Source organism: Bombus fervidus, chromosome 12, assembly GCF_041682495.2.
Source record: "Bombus fervidus isolate BK054 chromosome 12, iyBomFerv1, whole genome shotgun sequence".
NCBI classification, from domain to species: domain Eukaryota; kingdom Metazoa; phylum Arthropoda; class Insecta; order Hymenoptera; family Apidae; genus Bombus; species Bombus fervidus.
This window is the reverse complement of record NC_091528.1, coordinates 4,286,619-4,308,863: the sequence shown is the minus strand read 5'-3', so window position 1 is coordinate 4,308,863 and position 22,245 is coordinate 4,286,619. Positions and strand designations below refer to the sequence as shown.

The following is a 22,245-nucleotide window of genomic DNA, read 5'->3' as shown; positions in this document are numbered from 1 at the left end:
CGGACACTCGTCACCTTACCACCTTCTATTAAATTTGCTGATAACACGAATATTCCAATGAAATTAACTTTAATTACTACTGTTTGCTAATAGAAAACACATAAAAGCTTTCTGCAATATTGACTGAGCTCAATCAAGCATAAACCACGTTTATCAATATTGCCAATAATACGCTTTGCACGTGAATAACGTTGAAAGTTCGGTTCCCAAAAATTGTGTAATTTCTACTACCATCCATTATTTACTTCTGATAAAAGAGAGAAACATGATGACACTGCTCATAATTCTAATACGATAGCTTTTCGTATAAAGCTTCAAATAGGAAGAGATTACATCTTAGAAAGGAGTATCTGATGTTTATATGAAAATTCCTACGAAAAATCGAATACGATATCAATGAAACACCGTGTACAATAAATCTACTAAAATTAAACACGTCACACAAATCTTACGCGCAATGTTATGATCACCTCTAATCCAGTTCGATACTAGTTACCGATTAACAGAAAAAGAAAGAGAGAGAAAGAGAACAAAAACAGAAAGGACACAAATCGAAACTCTATCAAAACTTTCACGCTTCGTGGAATTCAGTCACTTCAATTCGAGCAATATTTTATTACACACCGATACACTCAACGTACGCGTGCTATCATCACCCATAATCCAATGACACCAGTTGAAGATAGCCGAAAAAAAGAAGAAAAGAGCGAAAGAAGGAAATAAAATCGGAGAACGAAAATGTAAACTCTATGAAAACTCTCACGCATCGTGAGAGATTCACTCGCTTCGGTTTGAGCAATATTTTATTATCCGGTAACGCGCGCAGCGTACGCGTAGGACGGTAATTTCAGGCGAAGAATTCGAGCAAACGAACCATGGAAAAATCCTGTCCGGGCAACGATACAACGCCGTTGCTCCGAGCCAAATTCCGTTAGGAAGATTAATTGGAATCCCCTCTATATGCCCCTCTCTTTCTCTCCGTTAAAATACGCGCTTTACATCGCGCCACGGAGACCTTTTTCAAAGCTCTCGAACCTTCATCGCTTCCTATACGTATATGTTTTATTTCTATTTTCGCAGCGCGTACATACATACCTTTTTCATACGAAAAACGATCGAATCGGGAAAAGTAAATCGATTCCACTAGCAAACAGCGTGCAGACACACCAATAAATCGCCCAACTCACTGATAAAAGAAAAAAAATCTTCGAGAAGATAACAAAATATATCGAAACAACAGATACACATTCGCACGCGTGTAAAACGTTTCAACGTGTGGAACACACGATAACGCGGTTCGAACACCGGTTCGTCGAGAACTGAGGATAGCGAAGGCGAGACTCGAACGGTGTCGGTCGACCTGGCTGGGCCCTGCGTCGGGCCTTCATATGGTGGGGGGAAGTCCCCTCGTTTCACGAGCCCCCGAGCTACGGCTCGATCGTGCCGGGGTTACCACCGCCTGCTGTCAGATAGTAAGCAACGACTTCGCCGCACCGAGCTATTATTACAGCCGTTATTATCGTTATTATTCGCCCCGGTTTTTATTCCAGCCGTGTACGAGAGCAGGGTATAGGGATTTCAATGAATGTATTTCGATGAATGATACGAGTGCATATATTATCAGAGGATTACTATAGAGTAACTGCGACTAATATACAACACTTGATTTTAAAAGCTTGCCAAATAGAGAAACAGCCTTTTTTTTCAGTAAAACTGACCTTAAAACACGACAAAGATAATAGATATTTGTGTGTTAGTAGCTAGCTATACAAAAGGTTTAAATGGCTTAAAGTCATGGTAAACAAATATAAAAAAGAATTAAATCCAGCGATGGACAGAAACACCTAGGGATATGTATATAGGAATATTTATTTAAATAAAAAAGACACATAGGGATATCATTTTTCTAACTGATATTATATTATGTTAAGTTTCTGTCTTTTTCATACTGAACGCGCGAATGACGCACCTGACACACATTCTTCGTGATCCCAATGAAAACAGCAAATACATCGCACTCATTTCTCACAATTATTGTCTCTTTCGTAATTGCAGCCATAAAATAAGTGTAGTTCCGTATCATCAACATCAGTAACAGTATCACCGACATGTCCCATATTACGTACACTCAACCTGTTACGTATTCGGTACGTAGGTATTTTGTCAGAAAAATAATGATTATACTAAGAAAAAAAATGTAACGATAAATTTCTTTTAGATATTCAAACACGAACATGTTTGATGATGAACCATATAAGAGTAATATTTTTGAACTTGTCCACTGAAAATTTTTGTTATTTAACTCGCCTCTCAGAAACTTTTATACGCTTTCAAACACAATAATCGACTACATTTGACGACAGATTTCCAAATGAAGCTAAAATGTGAATACGCTTGTCTTCTGTTTTTAACGAAATATTTAAACTTCAAATATAAAAAATGATAGAACTAAGTATAATATGACTACAATACACATGAATAATCAATACCAGGTCAATGGATGAACTGGTTGTCAAAGGATTTTAGCGGCCTGATGGAGACTTTGATGAGTGCATTTGGTTTTAGAAAGGTTTCAATAAATATTTCTTGAGGGCAGCATTTATGGTAATTGGGGAATTATTGGGGAATTAAAATTAGGATTTATGGTAATTGGGAATTATTGTTGCGGCAGAAATGAAAACCTGGGGATGATGAGGTGATAGAGGGATTTATTGCATCGTGGGATTAGTGTTAGGATGACAATAAAATATTGGGGATCACCATAAAAGTAAAAGTGAAAGGATGATACATAAATTACTTAATACGCAGGTTGAGAATGTGACTTCACTGCGACTGTCACTTATATGGTATTGCATTTTCATTTTCCACTAAGAAGTACGAACGAAAGACTTGGTAAATACAGAAAACGTCTCTATTAACCCGCTATTTTCCCAAGAACGTACCACTTATCCAAAATCGTCGCTCTACATATAATGACTCTGGGAAGTACATATTTTCGCAGCTCCAAGTAACTTTTCCACCGTAACTAAAAAAATACACAACAAGAAACTATTCACATAGAAAACAGTAGCTGCCGCGTTAACGACCGTACCAGCGAGCACAGTATTTGATTAACGACGTTGGCGTGCAATTAGGGAAGCTAGAAAGTATCTTTAATATAAAAGCCACGATGAATCCTCGCGGATTTTAATTAAACTGAGTCGTACTCGTTTCCCTCTTTGAGGCGCAGATGTTCCGGTTTTAAAAACCGACCGAAGGTGAATATTTCGTAACAAAACAGAAAAGTGGAGAAAAAGGAGAAGGGAAAAGTAAAGTATGTGCGTATCTATGTGTGAGCGAAAGAAAAAGAAATTGATAGAAAAGAGAAGAGGAGCGGAATAACATTGCAGAACACCAAACACCTGAGCCGAGACCGGTTCACGATATCCACTACCTGACGCCAAACAATACATTATTGTGGGTGCACACCCGTGTCAGCTTGCATTCACGAATGTACATACGGAACATTTCATTCGCGCCTCTGCTATACATTTTTTTTTTTTTTTTTTCTCTCTCTAGTGTTAATGTAACGACGATACCGCGGATCGAATGGCGGCCATTGTTTCCCCTGATCATTCTCTTCATACGACATGCATTATGTTTCTACGCGTTGCAACTTGCATGTTATACCATCGCGAGAATTCACGTACAAGTATGTAGGTACATATGTATACATACGATTCTTTTATTTCATTTTCCTTTGCTTCCTTCAATCTGCTAACTGGGTCATTCCTTGGCCGAGAACACTTTTAAACATTGGAGTCATGAAAGATGTATTCAGATAAAAAATTTGTAAAAACGTATTCACGTCGCGTAGGTCAATTCTAATTTTAGCGAGCGTATAAGCTTAACATTTTATAAAAACGTATTCACTTCGGATATGCTGGTTTTAATTTTAATAAATGCGGGTTTCATGTGGCATGTTTTTAACGAAGGCGAACAATTTTGGAGAAAATTTTATCGAAAATATAGATGTTACGTGTTTTTATGAGTTACCTTGTTTTTTTAATTACTAAATAGGTTAATCTGCTTAACTAGGCTACTTTTTCTTCTAGAAGAGAGTTTGCTGTGATTTAGTACAATTCGTTCTACGTATATTACACTTTTCAATCTCGTATGTTGGAGGATGGGAGGAAAAACTGAATTTTTTTTTCTTTTTTTCATTGAAATGAAACTTCGTGAATAGATCACACTCACCGTGTGCGTATTTAGAGCGTGCTGTCAGCTTCTTGGAACTTAAACTCTGTACATATAGCTTTCTTTAAAGAGATACTGCAAATACGTACCTGAAACAGAAAGAAAGAATAAAGTTAACTTTGTGTTACTTTATTTTCAAACGTTTAGTAATCTGTTTATCCAAAATTGCTTGACACATACTATTTCAATGCGACACTTTTTTTTATCAGAGAACAAATATTTTCATCGAAATAAGAGTCGGAACTCGGGAAAAACGTAAAATATGAAGCATGATAAGATGAATAAAAAATAGCATCCGCTCATGTTTCACCGTTATCAAAAATTGATGCTGTTGTTTCTCTGTGGCATACTTCCCTCCCAATTTATCAATTTTTCCCATTAATCTCTGTTTTGAGAGGAGACTTTTTTTGCAACGCTTGTGAAGAGAATTTCAAAGATTTGCTTACAAACTCGATAACTCGTATATAAGTCTCTCTAAAGCCAAACTTAATTTCATTATACAATTACACAATTAATCTTCTTTTTCTTTCTTGTTATTTATAGTCGCATCAACTATAAGGTTATTAGCGAGTACCACACAATTAACGTTCACCTCTCGAGACACAAATGAGTTACTTCCATAAATTCATTTACCTTCAGAGGATGACATAAATGATAGTAAATTTTGAAGTAAGTTTAAATTAAAGGATACAGGAAAGTGATGATATTAGAAATGCCGTTTTTTAAAGAGTTGAGCTTAATTTATAGCTCCTAAAAACAACTCATTACGACTCGTAAATCCAATAATGTAAATATGATATTAATATAGGAATAAAAAAAGGCCTTCTGATATTAATGTAAGGATAAAAAGTATTTGAAAGAAACGTAAGGTCACTTGAAAATATAACAATTCGTAGCAAACAGATTGGTAGGCATCAAACGTTCCATGGTGCAACTAATTCCTTCGTCAATACGATTTGCGTTATCAGTACCGCAAGACCCTCCGCTAATTCTCAAGCTGCTCGAGCCTTCTCGACCTCCATGGCCTTCTCCCCAACCCTTATCTCGAGTGGAAAGTGGCAAGGAGGCGCGATGCCAGCTCGGAGCCAATGCTTTTCCAATAAGCTGCTGAAATTCTGTACGAAAGAGAACTTCAAAAACGGAGAATTCGCCAAGAGAAGGATCGGACCAAGACTTTAAGGGGTGGTAGGAGAAAAAAAAATAGAAGAGAAAGAAAAGGGTGGCTCGGACTTGAATAATGCACTGCGCGTATATCCTTCGTCCGACTGTTCGTGTCTTTGGACTTTCGACAACAGCGGGAATCAGCTTTCGCGAATTTCTTATCCCCTTTGTGTCTGTTCTAACCCCCGTGACTGTCGACTGCTGTCAGACGATCGATCCGCCACGGTCTTTAATGAAATTTCTTGCATGTTATACCTGCATTTCTTTTTATTATTTGCGTACATACTGTATAAATGTATTGCTACTTTTTCTTTAGCTTCGGTGTAACGCTATAAATGCGTTGGAATCAGACAACGAATTTTTGTGCATAGTATAGTTTCATGAATATAAATATACAGTCAGCGTAAAAAATATTCGTATAGTAATTAATTTCAATTTTGCTAACGGCATTTTAACAAATAAAAATGCATTGTATGCAAAAAATATGCAGAATAATTTTCATAAAAAATAAAGATGAGCTACATGTATTCTTTGCGCAAGTATTAACAAATATCTAAAAAATGACAAACATATATGCGTAATACGTATTCGTTAGTTACAATTTAATGAAGAAAGCTAATAAGACCTATCTATTATCTTATTTTAATTTTATTTTGATTTTATTATCGCTGGAAGCCGTCGTGGCATGGGATTTATCAACTTAATGAATATTCTACTTGCGATATTTATCCATTCTTTTAAAAGAGTGCTCTTTAAATCATTGTTTGATGAAATATGGTGACTCCATTTATTTTGTTTCGGATTTGTGCTCCTACATATTTTCAATAATGTTTATATCTGGAGACTGTGGAAGTGTTTTTAAGCGTTTCCGAACATTTTACAGGATCCACGCTCGCGTATTAATAGCATAATGCTTTCGATCGTTATCTTGCATCAGCATGAAAGTGTCTTTCATACCCATTTTTTCTGCTCTTTCATGTAGATTATTTTTTGAAATATCTATGTACATTTTATTCTATGAAGCAGTAGCTGTAGAATATATTTTATGTAATATATTATTACATCTATAAGTTTACCACGTGCCAGATATTCATTAATATTTTCACAACAAAAACAGGTATCGCATAGATATCGCACTTTGTTTGAAAATTATTCTGGAGATTTGTTAGAATGTGTATATATCTTTTATTTGTTAAAACTTTGTTACTGAACGTTATTCCACAGTAATTTTGTTAAAGTACTGTACGCATATATTCTATGCTGATTGTATAGACGGACAAAAGACAATATACAGTATAAGAAGTATAAAAATACACTATGATTTAAAAAATTGTATTCATATTTAATAAAATTAATGAATAAACATGATACATGCCATATATAGACTAGATGAATGCTACCAATATGGTAAAATATATCTGATACAGAAGTTGCTAAAATTCATAGCGTGTCAATTTGAAACTTCATAATTTTAAGAACAATTTAACACTAAGTAATCCTTCTGAATGTTTCATTTGTTAATTTGTGTTAATCGGAATAAATGATTCAGAAATGATCAAGTTAACACATTAAAAGAACAATAATATAGGAACGTCTGTTCTGACATTTATCGGGGAATTTTCGTGCATCTTTAACCAGTAATAGCGGACGACACAAGACAAGAGGCAATAAAGTTTATGAGAAACGTTTAGTGGGACAGTAAATATCGGCATAGGAGAAGAGAACACGGTATCGATGGCTTTGTGAATTTAAGTGCTTTCGTATTTATGTACCTACAAATTATACAGAACACTGTGAAATGTTCGAAACCACCCATACATAAATCGATATGCTCGTTCTCCCGAGAGAAGCTGTAAATTCAAAATACATTATCGACTGATCTTACTACTAGAATCATAGTTAAGCTATCTCATTATGCTAATAGAACATTAATTTCACTGCAATTCAGTTTTCCAGGATATTCGGAGGATGTATATTGCTTAAATAAAAAATATTGCTACTAAAGGTGTTTTCCTAATCATAAATCCTATTTTCCTAATCTCGTTCTCGTTTCAATAAACAAAAAAGACTTTGAATATTTTGGGGAAAATCCTTGGTATAAGATCGAAACGAATGCATTGATTATTTTCCGAAAAGAAAACTGGGAGGACAGATACGTATGCTTATGCATTATAAGTAGTTTAAAATGTGACATCCAGAGAAAAACTAAATTTCAAAAATAAATCCAGGGCTGAAAAAACTAACTTACTGAAACTGAAACAGGAGCTTCCAAGACTCTTTTCTCCAAAAAGGAGAAATCAGGAATCGATATGAGACTCTAAAACGGTACTTCCGGATTTAAAAACTAAGTAATCCCAATCGAACACAGCGATGAATTTTCATTTATCGACTGTAAAATAGAAGCTTCTAAGATTCTACTCCAAAAAGGAAAAGACCAGGAATCGATAAACCGATATACCGTACATAGGAATGTATATCCTAAAAAGCCATCAATATCCTGAAGTGATATTTCAAAATTTCAGAATTATATTATTAATCACAATTTATTGACACTAAAACAGAAGCTTCCAAGATCTTGGCATGCCTCTTTTTCTCCAAAAGGAAGGAAACTAGGAATCGATGCGTATCCTTAAAGGCTATCAGTGGCGTGGAACGTGGCTTCCTCCCTCTCTGTTTCTCTTTAAACGAGAAGGAGACTGCGATCTCCAGATGGGCTTGTTAAGCGTTGCCCACAGAAAACAAGCCCAGGACCCTTCGCCTCCCGTAGCAAATGGTACAAGGCTTCGAGGAGCAGCTGTCGTTTCACAGTAAAAACCGGGAGGCAGCCAAGACGAGAAGGTCCGTGTGCTCGCGAGCATCTGCATAGTCCCGAGATACAGCTTGTATCCGGAGGACGATATGCACGCGTCGTATTGCCATGATGGTAGGTATGAAAGCAACTTTGCCACCTATGAATAACATCAAGGTGTACTACGAGGCCTGACACGTTTCACGCACTTGCGAACCACCCACGCTCGATTTCCTCGTCACCATCAGAGATAACAGTCTGCAGTCTGTATGCATGGAACGTCTTAGAAATACTGGTTGGTCGCTCGTGAATCGTGCCTAAGTACGAGGAAATGTATTATGGAGAGTTTCCAAATCGATGTTATATGTACGTACAGTAAGATGGAATGAAATATGGGGACAACATTTTGCTGCATTACTCGTGATACTTTGTTCTAACAGCGAACAAAAGTGATATTTTATATTGGTGATATTTAAGCTGTTAAAATTGAAATTTGATCAATAAATTTGACGAGCTGCAGCAATTAATATTTGAATATACTATAACAAAAAGCTATATCTTATACTGTTCATTCTTTACTATAGACGTAAAGTATTGATAAAAGTCCGATGTTATAAATCTGAACAGCGATATATGTACACTTTGTACCGATATCTGTTAGACCAACTGTCATGTCATTGTACGTATACATTCGAGTTATTTCTTCACGTAAATTTCTTTTGTTTTAACATCTTTAGCATCGACTTAGAAACACTCTGTATATTAAGTGGAAGTTAAATAAATGGTTTCTCCTCCACACGCGGTAATGTGCAATAATTCTAAATTGAAACCAAGCAACACATCAAACGGAAAAGAAATCCTCGTTGACGATCGAAAGAAAGTTTCGTGAAGAAAGTGCATACCTACGCATAATCTAAAAAGCAACATTTTCACCATGATTAAGACACTTTGGAAAGCGAAAGACAAGTAAACGAAAGTTTCCGCAGACTCTATACGTAAATGGAAATCGTTAGAGAAGTAAAAAAAAAGAAATTTCTCTTTCCCGGTAATTGGCTATTTGTCCAGAAGTTTGTCCCATATTGCGAACAAAACACCGAGAAATAAGAAACGTTCGATTCCTATTTCGTTAAATCCTCCTAGAACGGATTAAACGAAGAACCGTGAGATTCAATTTGAAACGAGGAAGAAAAAAGCAGGTTTGGTTTCCCGTGGGAAACAAACGGAAAAGTAACAATATCCTAGCACAGACGAAAGTAACTTCGCGTGTCGTTAATTCACATTGCGCTCATTTCGGGGATTAACTAGTTCGATAAATTCCAGGTCGGAGGTATGGCAAATGGTTTAATACCGATACGTTTCACATGGGGAATCTCATGGAAATGGTTGTTCGTATAGAAGTGAGCCATTGAAGGGAGGGGGGAGGGAGAGATTGGTTATTTATGAACTCGGAAACGCCTAAAATCTGAAAGGTCCAGGTGAACCTACGAGGCACCACCTGCTGCCTTCAGGGCCACCATGAGCCCGATACGTAGGCCACGTGGGTCTCTCTTGTCCAAGATTCGTGAAAAACTGCCCTGAACCCTCGTTTCGGGCGTCGAACACCTGCACGTCGAAAATTACTTGGCAAATATCGCAACTGTCCTCGGAAGGGAACGTTTCGTTCCTTGTGAGGGAATTTTGCCTTTTATGAGGAAATATGCGAGCAATCATTCTATGGTTCGGTACCCGAACGATTTTACCGTGGATTGTATCGTTGATTATATTAAATTAATGGAAGTGACAAGTTCTTCAGAAAGTTTTCAGGATTTTTGTCGTTGATTGTTATAATTTTTTAGTCGACTTTAGTACTATATAGATTTTTACATATTTAAGGTGTAATATCAACCGATATATAAAATGTATATCGTATGTATAAGAAATTGATACATGCGATTTCTCCTTTCTACGCCTAAGTGATATCTAAAACATTTTTCCTCTGGCTATCTCTATTTGAAATTTAAATTTTCTGTAAAATTAACGTGTTATAGCGAACATTATGGAAATTATTTTCAATTAAAACGTTCAACTTCGAAGAAATTATAATACCATTAGCGATTCGGAATTTTTTCAATAAGGATTACAGTCTTTATAAGAGCATACTTTCTATAGAGAAGTATTTTATTTGCATTTTGTACTTTTCTCATATTCTCTGAAGATAATGCGTTCCGCAGGAAGAAGATGAGATGAAGCACATAAGGCAGAATCAAGTGGATCTGCGATTTTTCTCGATTTCTATAAGAATCGTAAATAATTACTCGAGAAAAAATAATAAAAAAAGAAAGATACGACAAAATGAAATAAAACTTTCTAATTGTGCAAAAGCTCAGATTGCCGAGACTGAACAGCTTCGAATGCTTCGACGGCTTAACGACAAATTTAATCGTTCGATAGTGAATTAATTTATCGCGAGACAGAAGCAAAATAAAGCCCTTGCAGCGAGCTAAGCTCGATCGTAATGAAGATATCGATCGTTCGGTGATCGTCTTTTCTCTCTTATCGTCAATTCGAATCCCTCCTCCGCTTTAATTGTCTATGCGCGATTTATTTCTGCAATTATGAGCTTCTGTTCCTGCGAAAATATCGATGCAGTAAACACCTTTCAAATGATATCCTCGATTTCCACTCTGAGAAGACTATTGTTTTGCTGTGATTTAAGTTACTAGATATTATAGAGATAATATCTTAGATATTGCATGATTCTAACGGTCTTATGTCATACTACATTCTACATATTATTTTGTTCAATTTTTCTCAGTTCTAGTCTATAAACCATATTTTAAATTTTTAAAAACATAGCAACATACAGTGGTTATAAAAATTACTTTAGTTTCTTTTATTCTACATTTCGCTTGTATGGTATGAAATTTTTGTAGTCATACGAGATTTAATATATCTGAATAATTTCAATTAATTAGTACATAAATGTTACGATAAATACTATAAAGCGATGTGCCAATAGCTTTTTGAAACTACTGTGGATTAAGTTAACAATTAGCAAAATCTAAAAATTCGTTCAAATAATGTATTTTCGAATTCTGAAACGAGTTTATATCAAACATAAATCAATTACGATAAAATGTCAAATGCTCCTCGAACTGTAAAGGGACAATAGTAACCGATTTGTTTCCAAAGGAAGAAATTCCAAGCTCATTTACAAAACCCCATCAGTCGTTGAATAATTAAAACTACTCAATGGTCGATACCAATTAGATCGTCCATCGATCACCGATTAATTCGAAGCGAAAGCAATAAACGTACGACATTTGTACAACAACGAAAGCATTTGAGTTCGTACGTTCGTCACGTTTATTACTTTTCTCGTCAGACGCAATATCCTCTGTTCTATCACTTTGCGTAACTCTAGCGAGACGCTGGCGAAAGCCTGACGTAACTCTTGAACGAAATGAAACGAAGGAAAAGCAGCCCCAGGAAGAAAGGAAAATGGAAGAGAAAGAGAGAGAACACCGGGGAATCCACCGGATATCGTATTTTCTCGCAATGCATTACACCAGACACCGACTCTCCTCTACTTTCTCTCCTTTCTCTCTGGTACTTCTCTGTTTCACCAGGATAGCCGCCCTTTCGTTTGGTCCTATACCTTTGGAGTAGAAACGAGGTTAGGGGAGAATGACTAAGTGCGCCGAGGGTGGGTCATACGAGGGGCGAGATCAGTGCTTTCCTGAAATTTCCCTAAGACTTGTTTAACCTCCTTCTAAGGCAGTCTCCGAACGACGAATTTTCTGAATAAAAAAAGGAAGGACAGAAATTTGCCCCAGAAAGAAAGAGTGACGATTCTAGGGGTGTATCAGGTTTCTAAAATTTTTTTGTGGGGGGGGGGGGGGGGAAATTGAAACTTCGCTCAAGCATTAGGTGAAGAGGATTTTACGTCTTATTTTGGGAAACATGATATGCTAATTCTATAAAGACACCATATCCTGAAGTCTTCCCTGAATTTCGATACGTTTCAAGCAACCCAACGGAGATATCGGCTTTTATCAAAACGATCGCCCTAGATTTATAGTGTGTTAAAAGAGCGTTGACGATTGATTTGTAAATTACAAGCAGACAGAATCGTTTTTCGATTTTTTCGTCTCATTTCCAATCGTGCTGCAATCACCATCGAATTTCCGGCGGAGCCAGTCTACTTTTCCGACTTGACGTTCGTTTCGTTCGTGTTTTCGAGTCACCCTATATTCGATGGCGAGGGTGGTTGGAAAATCGAGGGTGGAACAGGGTGACTAACTGCACGAGCATGAGGAGGGTGGCTAAGAGTACTTGCTGCGAATACCAAGTATCTCTAATACAGGGTGTCCCCACGAAATATTTGCGGCATACAGCTCCACTATTGGCCAAACCTTCCCCTTTTCGCTTATGTTTTTAATGCGCCCGTGTTTCGGCTTTCCTTACAACCTCGATGAAATGAACTGTCATAAATTATACTTCATACAATTAACATTTCTGGAAATTCATCTTCAAGTTTATAGAACTTAATTTCTAAACATAACATTGCTTTATTGCAATGAAAGATAAACTGATCTCCTTTTTCCATTTAGTCGAGCCTCTGTAATAGCAAATGACTTGATTACTGGGTAGTCTGTATTTTTCATGTTACTTTAACATTGCTTTCTCATCGAGCAACTCATTAATAATAGTCATTAGAATCTGTTTCTAATATCAGATTAATAAACTGTAATCGATCATAATTTCCGATCTCATGAACAGAGAAAAATCAGGTTATGGAAGATTAATATATATTAAATTTTGTATTAGTTAATGTTATTCAACTTTCGAATACTTTCGAATTGTAAGAAAATTATCTTCTCACCAGGAAATAAAATTCTCTTATAAATAGTTAATCATAGAGACAGAAGTAACGTTGAAATTTTAAGAAGGCAACAATACATTTATTTCTTGTTTAAGAATTTAGATCCGACAATATGGTTGTCAGGCACAATCCGTCAGGGACGTATGTATCAGAGGCGTTGAATGGAGCCATGCAACACTCAACACGTGACTAACACACGACCCTTACACCACCATTCTTTCCCTCTGTCGATGATTCCCTACTTGTTCGTCCCTTTGCTTAGGAACTTATCAGTTTCCTCTCAAGGTCCGGGGATCTTTCTGTTATTCTATTAGCGTTATAAAGCTATGTTTGCGTTAACATAGACGATACAATGCTTTAATAACACTGATGAAAGTATGTGACACGTCATAAGCTACGTGTCGAGACTATTTCTCAAAATTTCTTTTGTTAACATTTCGTTTTACGCAACTAATGAAAAACAGTAGTGAAGCATAACATCTTCATTCGAGCAACTATTGCTTTATTGAAAGATCGATCGATTTTCAATCGGAAGAATTGAAGCTGAAGGTCGAATCGACAATAATCTTCTTTGTCAAATCGCAATCTACTTTTGCTGAATCGAATAAATACAATTTATGTCACGAGAATGACATGATATTTAAATAGACGAAGGTTTGATAATCAGAATGTTAAGTATCATAATCTTTGTAATATTATGTTTTTCAATTTAGTAGAAGATTCGATAATTTCCAATTTTCAAGTAAATTTAATATCAACGAGAGGAAGAGAAATTACCAATCAACACAACGAATAATTCATAATTTCGCATTATGGAATATATTCGATTAACGTGTTAATGTGTTTCTCTCTCATTAAAAAGTAATAAAGGTATTTAGAGTTGTCGGCTATCAATTAATATCCAGGAAGATTCATCATCTGCCACGCGTCATTTACATTCGTTCTTTGTGAATAAACGCATAATATAAACGCGCGAAATTGATTTATTAGATAGAACTGATCAACGAAATTCATTCTCCGCATTACTTTGCAGAAACTAGTCCACGTGTCGTTAACAATGAGACGCGAGGGACAATTTCGTGACTCACCCTATCCTCCCCCATTTTCCCATAGAAATGTGACTTTCGAAAACATTGGCAGTTTCAAAGTTATTAGATGTACCAATATAAATGTATACACACGGTAACGAACTAAAGTTTGAATTCATACTCCAAATCATATTATAAGTATACCGAATATCTGGCTCATTTTATTATTAACCCTCCACATATATCATATGCATGTATTGTATATCGAAACTATTTCCAAAGGTTCATTAATATCTTGCTTTACAAATTTCCTAACAACTTTATAGATAATAATTAATTATTAGGATATTGAAATTCTATAAATAATTTGTATAAGCTGATTGTATTGCTCTGTTTTGAAGAATTAAATATTAATCATGCACATTGACACCATATGCCGACATTTAGCAGAGAAGTTACATACTTTTAGGTTTATTTCCGTCTAATTTTATTTTATTTTCTTATCGTTTTATTATTTCATTTATTATTTATAAACCATTTTTACACTACTTAGCCGTTTATTTTTCGTATTACGATCATCCATAAAGAACTTTTTGCGCAATAAATAAAAGAATTAATACATCGATACGCTCGATATTTAATACATCTAGGCCTTTAATAATTTTTCTTCCGATTTTTAGTTATGTACATATGTTTATATTATTATACCAAGTATTTTTGCTCTTCGATCTTTTGTTCGTAATAGAACGTTGTCAATTGTTGCTCGATACGTGACACGTTGCTTGCTTTCGAAACACCCTATAGACCAAGCTACCCCACCGCCAGATATTGATTTAGTATTACGAGAGAGAGAAAGAGAGTCCTCCAGTGTACAACAGAGCCATTCTGTCGGTCCCGTTTCTCGCATTCAACCGTGCGCGTTCTCTGCTTTTTCGAAAACGAATTCGACAGAACGTGAACCGATCACAATGCCACGTGTTTGTAGGCTTACTTCCGGGTAACCACTTTCCTCTACTCTACTCTCTCTATCTCTTTCACCTTCTCTATCCACCGTGCATACGATTTGTCTGCGTTTACTTTGTCCCCGGTTTTCACTTTACCTCCATCTTCGCTTAATATTCCTCTAGAATCTCTAATGGGAACGTTTCGAACGATTTTTGTTTAGTCTCCCTAAAAAGTTTCAAACTCTTAGAAATATTACCATGTCATTGCAGGCACGAACAGTTTTTAGTGAAATATTTTTTTAACTTTCGATTATTAAGGGAATGGACTTACTATTTTTTACCTTAGTGGAATTTTTATGAGAACTGTTACCGTATCGAAAAGTGGATTTTTCAAATACCGAAGTATGTGATTAGACTTTTATAAAATTTTTGTAAATAATTGTAAGTAATTTTTGTAAAATCTGTAATTGCTATCTCTTTGGCGGAAATTGAAATAAATTTTGTTTACAAAAGTCCTGGAATAAAATTGTGGCGTCTATAATGCTGGGCTATATCGTAAAAATTGGGCAATTTTATTACCAATTTATTAGTTTATTGTCTATTGTCTAAAAAATTTCATAGACAATATTTTGTTATTTATTTATCTAAAATTACATTCTCTCTGTATTTTACACCCACACACACACAACTGGAGGCTTTCAATATACTGCAAATTTAATTCAATTCTAGCATAAAACCGTGAGCTTTGCCAAATGGAATAAATTTTAGTGCAATCTAACAGAATCACAATAAAGTTTCAATAAGCATTTCCCTCGATTACTAGGGATAAATTGCAAAAAATTGACTAGCACCACATCCTCGTCTACCATAGAACTACCATAACACTATAGTCTCTTGGAGGAAGAGATCCTCAATGCATCGTAAAATTTAATTCAATTTCTATTCTGCTACACAGCAGAATCGGGGTTATACGTGTAATCCAAAGGAAGAACGTGGCAATAACGATAAAAATAATCGACAATGTGCGGCCAACGCGAAGCTTGCTAGCAATGGTCACGTATCTGTTCGGTCACGAAAACGACAGCTCGCACCATATCGTGAACGGATTCCACCTTTTCGAAACGATGGACTTTTACCACGAAGCAACAAAAAGCAAATCACGAAGAGAGTTCACGGCGGAAACCGTGGAAAAGATAACTTTCCCAATCATGCTGGAGATTCAATTTATGAAAGAACTAACAAAATCAATTTTTTATTCAATTACGTTTAAGATTTTAATGACATTCTCTGTTCTTTATAATGTAACACATTTACAGACTTTCTCAAATATCTGCCATATTAATAGGTAGAAAGAAAAATCAGAAAGTGAAGAGACCTTTTAATTTCCTAATTAACCAAATGAAAGAGCTAATTACACTGCCATTAATTAGAGCCTCCAAAAAACAGCTGTTGCTTGCTCGAAGATTTTCCGCATTTTTTTATTTAACCTACGTTCTTTATAATTTACTATTTGGCCCAAAGGACTGCTTCCCTGTTTTCATTGTTACTTTAACACTAATCTACGGCTAAAAACATATAATTTGTGCCAAAGAAACTAAAATGAGGATTATATGAAAATGTATGTAACGCAAGAAGAGGAACAAACTTTTACAAAAAAAACAGTGAAATCCCTAAAAATTCACCCTTTTAAAGAAAAATTATAAATTAATTATTTCAACAATTCTGTTAATCTCCATTGTGAGGATTAAGAAACAAAAGAAAACCGAATATTGAAAGAATACTAGATATTTCAAAAAAAGACAGGAATCGATTTTATTTTCTCGGTTGCATATCTCGCACTAAATGCAGGGATGTTTGTCGTGAAAGAACAACGCTTCGTCTTTTTCTGAATCGGCTGTGGAATATCAGGATAATCCGCGTAGCAGAAAGGCATGCGAAATTGGAAAGATTCTCTCCGTTTTTTCTCGGTTACATTCCGTGTGTGCAGGACACGGGGAATTTGAGGATTTTCAATCCTCTTCGGGATGCACGGTTTCACCTGACGAAGCGGAACGATTACCCTTACTCCGGAGAAAATGTATGTCGAGGGAAAGGAGAGGAGAGTCAAACTTATCCTTGTATTCGAATCAGTGGCAGAACAATTTTCTCTGCAACTAGCTTTCTTCTAACATTTTTAATTCTTTTTTTTTCTTTTTTAGGATGTGTACCTAGTTAAAACATTGAATAAAAGAGTATTGTACGAAAGTGTAACAATTTTAATATAATAATTTCTTTCCAACTGAATTTTTTCTTACTACCTTAAATAGAACAAATATTAAAATATTGTAAATCACGTATTTATATATATTATGCCATTGGCTTTTTCACAAAACTTCATGAATTTGTTATCTATAGTTGGAAGACTGTTTAAAATAATTATATATATTATAATAATACATATATTACAATAGTTACATGAAACTAATATATTAAAAAAGATATAATAAAAAACCCTTTAGCCACTAAATAACATCAAAATCAAAAAATCAACAAAATTGTGATAATAATATTTTCGATGGTCACATAGATAATTAATAATTGAATATTAAAAGTCCGGGATTATTCTTCTTCGTGAATTTTCATTGATATCTATGAAAGGATGATCATGGGCGGTCATGTGATGTTACTTATTTTCGATCACGAAATCACTTAAAATTTTAATCGTGATATTGGACCAAGACACTGAAGTGGAACGTCGGAACGACGTTCTGTCACGGCGAGATGCTATTTCAGAAACCCAATTTGTATTCGAGGCCGTATTTTGCCGGTTTATCGCAAAAATATCTCGTTTTTTGTTTGGTTTTTCAACGCGGAGAGCTTTACGACATGGATTTCCGCGCACGGACGCATTTTCATTTCAGCTAGTAATAGTGTCCGCGAATTTCATCATACTACTGTTTACTCAACACTGTTGTTTCCCTGGGCGATCTTTGCCTCGTATCCGATGATTCTCATCGACTAAAAAAAAAAAAAAAAAATAAATCTATGAGCTCGTAAATGCAGTTTTTCATTTTTATTTTCTATCAGGAAAAGCAATTAAATTGTTTTTAGATATATAGGTATATGTATAGTGTCTGACATTCAGTAAATCTAAATTTTTGAAATCTGAAATTCTCGTGGCTATAAAGCGCATTGTTTCGAGGACAAGGAGATTTAAAATTTAGATGCGAAAGCTGGTATGAAATTAATCGCAGGCGTTGTTTTTGGACCATTTAGAGCTGTTAATAATTTTAAGAGCTCGTACCAATTTAATTTTCGTTGCCATTAAAAGCTTTCCGTAGTTAATTTAAGAGATGAGTATGAAAAAAATCTGAATTTATATGTGTCTAAAAAGATATTAACATTTCATAGTATTAATACTAATATAGAAAATTTTGGGAACCTGACATTATAAATATTGGATAAAATCAAGTAAAATATGTACTTGTTTTCGTGCACATTTTACCAGGGAAAGTAATTGGACTGTTTGTTCAACACGAAAGAAGAGTTATATTCGAAATATCTGATTTTCGCAGTACAAACTATTCCAAGAAAAGAGACATAAAAAATTGAAGTTTATATATTTAGAAGCTATTTTAAAGTTAGTATAAGCTACTGTTTTCGTTCAAAGCTAGTTAACAATTTTGAAAGCCCGTGCTAATTCAATTCCCATAGCTACCATATAATAATTTCAAACAAATCCGAAAAAATCTAAATTTGTATCCAAAGGTTGTTAATATGTTAAACAAGTCACAGTAACAGGATTTAAAACGTCATTATACAATAAAATCCAGAAACAAGGTAGAAACAAATATCCAGATTTATCTCTCCGCTTTTCTATCGTATTTCCCGAAATACAGAAAGTACATTTTCATAGAAGCGTCATATGGAACTAATTTAGATGTAAAGGAAGAGATGGTGTTGCACAGGCAAGTCAATTTCCTTGCTGCAACCTCACGCAAAGAAGAATGAGGAAGAAAAGGAAAAGGACGAAGAAAATAGGAGAAAGAGGAGAAAATACGTAACGGATTCGCGTAAGGATGAAAATCCTCGTGAATTTACGAGCTCTGTGGAACAACGGAATTTACAGTCGTGAAGTGGAAGAAGACGAGACGATTCGAATAGCAATCGCGTTTATTCCTTGAGAAGAAAGAACAGGAACAGATGGGGAAAGGAAGGTAATCCTTGGATAATCCTAATCGACGGATTACCACCTCTCCGGCGCGAATCCTTCATTCAACTTTCCATAACGTTTTAATGACAGTCTACTTCGATCGTTTATGTTTCTTTAAATATTTTCCAAAGTGCATTTAATTAATCGATTCTCCAGAAGTTCAACATTTTTATTCCCTTTCCTCTTTCCACAAATTCCAATCCTACTATCTGAAGTTTAATTCTAATGTTTAAATGGTAATATTCTCTCGTGATTTGGTAATCGTAGGAAATTGAGAATTAAACTATCGATTCGGATGAAAGACGACGCAATTGGATTAAAATTCGAAGAAAACCTCGACTTCGTGCTTAGAATCCACGTATTTACATTGAATTCATTTATTCATAAATACATGGAATATATACAATACGATTCTCAACAATGTAATATATATATTCTATATCGTATATATAATAAATATAAATATGTATAATAAATATGTATGTCGGAGATGAAAGGACATCGGGACCTTTCTTTTGGAACGTTTGGGAAGGTCCCCAATACTTTAATCCAGACTTTTTATTATAACTGTATTTAAATAATAAAAACTAAGAAATAGTTGTTTATGATTTAATCCGAGTACGACTGCCCGAGATTTATGACAATGGGATTGGGCTCGAAGTGACATAACGGGTCGCTGAACGTAGCCACGGTCACGGGAGGGGCATGTACCTAACAGAGGTATGGAGTAATTAAATAGTTCTCCTTAAAAACAAAGATTGACCCGAGGGGTACAGAGAGGTACGGAGAGAAGTATATAAGGGCAGTTCCACTTGGACTGAGGTTCAGTCAATACGTTGAGTCACACCCGAATCGTGGATCAGTAATTTGAGTTCGACTTAGACTGTGGAAGAAATCGCATTCGTCATCCCGTTGACCGTGGATTCGTTATCGAACCTAAATTCATTGTTATCGACATCTCGATTATTCAATCGCCGCTATTACTTGTTTAAACTCTGTAATAATCATATTTGTATCATATAACTATCATCGATGGTACATACCAACGATGGCCAATTCCCGTGAAAATTCATTATACGCCCCTAACTCAAATGATAACCCGACATATATAATGAAATTATATACAGAGTACATATTCGTACTTTATGAGACTCTGAATATAGTTCTTAATTATTATTATAAAATTCTCTAATGTAAGATTACGAGGGCCGGCTGATAAGTAATGCGCATATCTCGAGAATGAGAAGAGTTAAACATTTCTGCGTGAGTAGCCGTTTTATAGCTACATCCCTCCTTTATAAACATACTAAGTTTTAATACATTTGCTTGACGCAATCACGAACAGTGTCGTTTAAAGCGAGTTTGAATATGAATGCGACGTCAACGAGGTTCAAACAACAGTGATCGGGTTTTTAACCCTGGAAAACATTATGCCTATGGAAATTCATCGCCATTTACTGGCAATGTATGCCATGACATTAAGAAGCATTTGCGGAGACGTGAATGTCGGGTTTAGAATTCAACCGAGACGATAATGTTACAGCATGATAACACTCGACCACGCACCGCATGCACGGCACATATTGTTGTTGCAAGTTTGAAATTTGAAATTGTTTCGAGACCGCCTTATAGTCCAGATCTGACTCCATCCTATTTCTTGCCAGAATTAGGGAGAACCTTGAAGGCTATTCATTTCGATTCAGACGATGAAGTGAAGACAACAATGAAGTCTTCCATCGAAAGTAAGTCGGGAGAATTCCTCATTTGCGGAATGAAAAAACTCGTTACGCGTCAGCGAAACTGTATTTAACTTTATGTTAACGGCGATTATATTATATTAAATACGATATTCTTCACCTAATGAATTACAGTTTTATTTTCTTTACGTTTCATTTCGATAACTGTTCTCGTTTTCAAAATACATGCAGGTAAGCACTGTGCATATTTTATAAGACAAGAAAATCCAAAGAATTACACTCTTATCTTCGTTCACTATCTTCGATTTCGCCTGTTTTATCACTTCAGATTACTTGTCTCCCCAAATTATGCGATTCTACGTTTATCAGGTGCCCAATGTATTTTCAGTATCAGATTAGATACTCGTCAGGGCGCATTTAAGGAACCCTCTTTTAATCGCTCACGGTGAGAAAACAGGCGAGGCTTCAACCAAGTGGAAATCCAATAAGAAATCCTGCGACGGCAATAAATGCTAGCAATATAGTTCCTTGGTAAGATATGAACTCATCCAAAAAAATTATAGCAACCACCTAGAATCTTCTCAATATTCTTTCTCATGATTAAAGTATTATAAAAATTTCAGTATTATAATAATTTAATGAATATTCAGTAAGTCTATACGTAATTATCGGATATTATTTAAAATTCCATTGATAGCGAACTAATATCGAATTACGAAGACTTAATAAGATATTATATAAAACATGAATTTTTATAACCATTCACGCACACTCCAATTCATACATAATCGTACCATAATATTTTAAAGAATACCGATACGATCAAAAAATTTTGTATGGACAATATTTGGACAGTTATTATAAACACTTATCGAGTACGAAATCCTGCTTGTGAAAAACCGATTCTGAAATCGCAAAAATTCACGAGTCCCATGAAAATAAAAAAGAATTCCAATTTCCAATATTCGTTATCAATGGCCTCATATCAGTCTCTCTAATAAATACGTGTATAAACATGAAACTCATAATTCTCTACACATCTACGCTCATCGATATCTACAAGAAACTAATTCCAAGAAGAAATCCCAAAACTTCGAAAGCAGAAAAATTTCTTGAAAATAAGGAAAACATCCTGCTTCTTATGATTGACATTTATATTGTACGAGAGACTATAGAGTCCACAAGAAATATATACAGAGACACGAAGCTTACACCCATCAATCGATATACGAGCAAATACGTCAATGCATCGCGTTATAGGTTAAGTCAGCGAGCTTTATTATTCGAAGCTAATCGCGTACACGATTGCTCGTCACGAAGGTGATCGACGTCGCG

At 35.3% G+C, this 22,245-nt stretch overlaps 1 protein-coding gene across 11 annotated transcripts in view; it reads right to left on the bottom strand.

Moving 5' to 3' along the window:
* The window catches only part of Liprin-gamma (liprin protein kazrin), a 138,898-nt gene that overhangs the window by 83,430 nt on the left and 33,223 nt on the right, over positions 1-22,245 (bottom strand). Inside the window, exon 3 of one of the 11 annotated variants that reach the window (XM_072014145.1) lies at positions 4,237-4,325. The exons of 9 other annotated variants lie outside the window; for them this stretch is intronic. The gene's annotated coding sequence lies outside the window, so the exon portion shown is untranslated. Of the gene's footprint in view, positions 1-1,095; positions 1,321-4,236; positions 4,326-22,245 lie in introns of those variants that run through there. One more of the 11 variants, XM_072014142.1, reaches the window with a different exon arrangement.